Raw genomic sequence first — 3,286 nt, 5'->3', positions numbered from 1 at the left:
GAAAAAGACAAAAGACAAAAAAAAAAAAATTGGATCGTTCATTTCAAAAATTGCTTTCCTTGTAAATGTGGGATCAGGGAGACAGAACAATAGAAAGATAATTGGTTAACACCAGGTTAATTCAGGTTAGTTTTTGTTGTAAGGATTAATGCAGAGGAAACCTTATTATCATACTGATTGAAGACTGAAACAGGCCTGCTTGGGAAATTGGCTTTTGTTTCTCCTTCCTGATTTCTCAGGTCAGACCACAACTAGCACAGGTGACTCCATTTTGATTTTTAGGCTGGTCTGTTGGGGCCAGTGCAGGAGCTTAGTCCAAAACAGTGGTCTCTGATAATTTTTATTTAACAGTTATATGGTCCTAAAGCTATGAAAGAATGCCAGATCCCATAAACTTAAAAAAAGCTTTAATTATTAGGTAGAAAATACATTTGCTTATCTTAGGATCTCATCTAGTTCAAAGGTTGAGTTAGACCAAAAAAATTAAAAAGAAAAAAATAAAAAATGAAAAGCACCTACTGTTATGAATTGAACTGTCTCCCCCAAAAATTCATACGTTGGAGTCCTAAATCCCTGTACCTCAGAATGTGACCTTGGAAATAAGGTCATCGCAGATGTAATTAGTTAAGATGAGGTCATATTGGAGTACAGTGGGCCCCTATACCAATATGTCTGTTGTCCTTATAAAAAGAGGAAAATAAATAAATAAATAAATAAATAAATAAATAAATAAATAAATAAATAAATAAATAAATAAATAAATAAATAAATAAATAAATAAATAAATAAATAAATAAATAAATAAATAAATAAATAAATAAATAAATAAATAAATAAATAAATAAATAAATAAATAAATAAATAAATAAATAAATAAATAAATAAATAAATAAATAAATAAATGAATGAATGAATAAATGAATAAATGAATAAATAAATAAAAAGAGGAAATTTAGACACAGACACACAAACACAGGAAGAACACCACAAGAACACGAAGGCACAGATCAGGTGGATGCATCCACCAGCCAAGCAATGACAAAGATTGCCAGCAAACCACCAGAAGCTAGGAGAGAGAGGCATGGAACTGTTTCTCTCTCACAGACCTCAGAAGGAGCCGATCTGGGGCCGGCCCGGTGGCGCACTCAGTAGAGAGCGGTGCTTGGGAGCACGGAGGTGCTCCCACCGAGGGTTCGGATCCCATATAGAGACCTGTCTGCTCACTGGTTGAGCACGGTGCGGGCGCGACACCGAGGGTTGCGATCCCTTTACCGGTCACGAAAAAAGACAAAAAGGGAAAAAAAAAAAGAAGGAGCCAATCTGACCAACACCTTGATCTTGGACTTCTAGACTTCAGAACTGTGAGACAATAAGTTTCTGTTGTTTAAACCACCTAGACTGTGGTACTTTGTTAGGGTAGCCTCAACAAATGAATACACCTACATATCTGAAGAGCTAAAGAAAGGCCACGTCCAATCACATGACCAGCTGGGTGGGAATTGCAGACTTCTGTAAGTAGGCAGAATTAAGCAGCATGAGTCAGGAGAGCAAAACACTTTCAACATTTTGAAACCCATGACACAATTCTATAAAAAGACAGCCTGACAGTGAGAAGAATTGCTCTGGATGTCTGCAACTCTAAGTCTCAAGTCTGACCAAAATTTCTGCTCATTAGAAATCTCTAATAATTAGGGTGGTAATGCCATCTTTAGTAGCTGGGCAACCTCAGTTGACTGGGATGGTAGCACTCTTCCCAGTCTTTCCATTGCAGAAAGACTAAGAATTAGGTATAGAAGAATTTAAGAGAAAAGAACCCCAAGATATCAGAATGTTTTGTACTACAAAAGGATCTGTATATATTGGCTACGTGCCAGGTGCCCTTCATCCTCTCATAGAACTTACTACCATCCAAGCTGGAAGAGGCACAGGATTCATGTTGACCTATGATGGCAGATCATTATAACTTCAAGATTTTTGCAAGCTCTTATTAAACAATGATCCAACCCTTGGAAATATTAAAAAATCTAAAATGGTAGCTAGCACTGTTGAAACCAGTAATGCTGAAGCTGAAAGAGGTTCTAATTGGGTGAATAGAATTTGTGTAAGGGTGAGAAATAGTTTGAAAGTAGACAATATCAGGGTTCAATGACAATACTTTTATTGGGAAAAGAGCAGATTGGGATGCAATTCCATTTGTCAAATCATGGTTGAACTGTAACCACATTTTGGCTGCAAGAATTTGGCAAACACCAACAAAGGCATTCTATGCAAATCTATTTAGTCTATAGAATTACAATAAAAAATATTGTATATTTTATTATTGTGTGGAATTTGTGTGCTACATATATTTACTGTCTTTCCTCTTCCCCCACAGGCAGTTGTTAAACATTTACCATCACTGGGGAGATAGACCATTAACAAATAGAAAGATAATAAATATAGCAAATTCGGGTGGTGTAAGAGTTATGAAGGAGTTTGAGCAGAGTGGTGGTTGTGAAAGCTCACAGCGGTGTGAAGATCAGGAGGGTGCTGTGGGCAGAAGGAAGAGCAGTTCAAGGGCCATGAAGGAGGAGAGAATTCATGTATTGCTGTGATTGGTCTTGTTAGCAGAATCTGCACCCGAGATCCCAAATCCGTGGCTTTCCCTCATTCCTTTCTTTCCCAGTTTGTATGCGGGCAACTGTTCACTGTCCATCTGGCCCCAAAAGAAACACCGGTGGTTCCAGGCTTCCTCCACAAACTCTTGGAAACCATCAGAGTTCTGTACGGTTTTGATAATAATTGTTCATATTTCCTGTCTTGTTATGGAACCTATATTTTTCCATTTTCTCTGTTCCTGAACTAACTTTCTTACGCAAGTCTAAGCTCGACTCAATCTGGTGCCTCAGGTTCACCATCCCATATTCTCCCACAGAGATTCCTCCAAGTGCCTCATTGCTAGACTAGTTTAATGATGTGCTGAAGGCCAAGTGATTCCTCTTCTGTGCCTCTTAAGAATTGTTTATGCTCCAGTTTGGCTTTGGAAATTGACAGCTCCTAAAGTAAAAGGAGACAGTTCTGTGCAGATGTTTTGATTTTCATACCTTCAGTAAGCGTCCTTACTTAGTCATTCCTGGTACCTGAAATCCAGAGCTGGCCTGGGCTAGGGGAAATGCTCAAAAGATGCCTCTTGATCATGTAACAACACCACATTCAACTCTTAAATGCCATGGCTCTAATTCATTCCTTAATGATGTTGCAAATGAGTTGAAGATTTCACACTGTAGACTTTTAACTTTCCAAACAT

The sequence above is a fragment of the Galeopterus variegatus genome, unplaced genomic scaffold (assembly GCF_000696425.1).
Source record: "Galeopterus variegatus unplaced genomic scaffold, G_variegatus-3.0.2 Scaffold3704, whole genome shotgun sequence".
NCBI lineage: Eukaryota > Metazoa > Chordata > Mammalia > Dermoptera > Cynocephalidae > Galeopterus > Galeopterus variegatus.
This window is presented reverse-complemented; position numbering follows the sequence as displayed.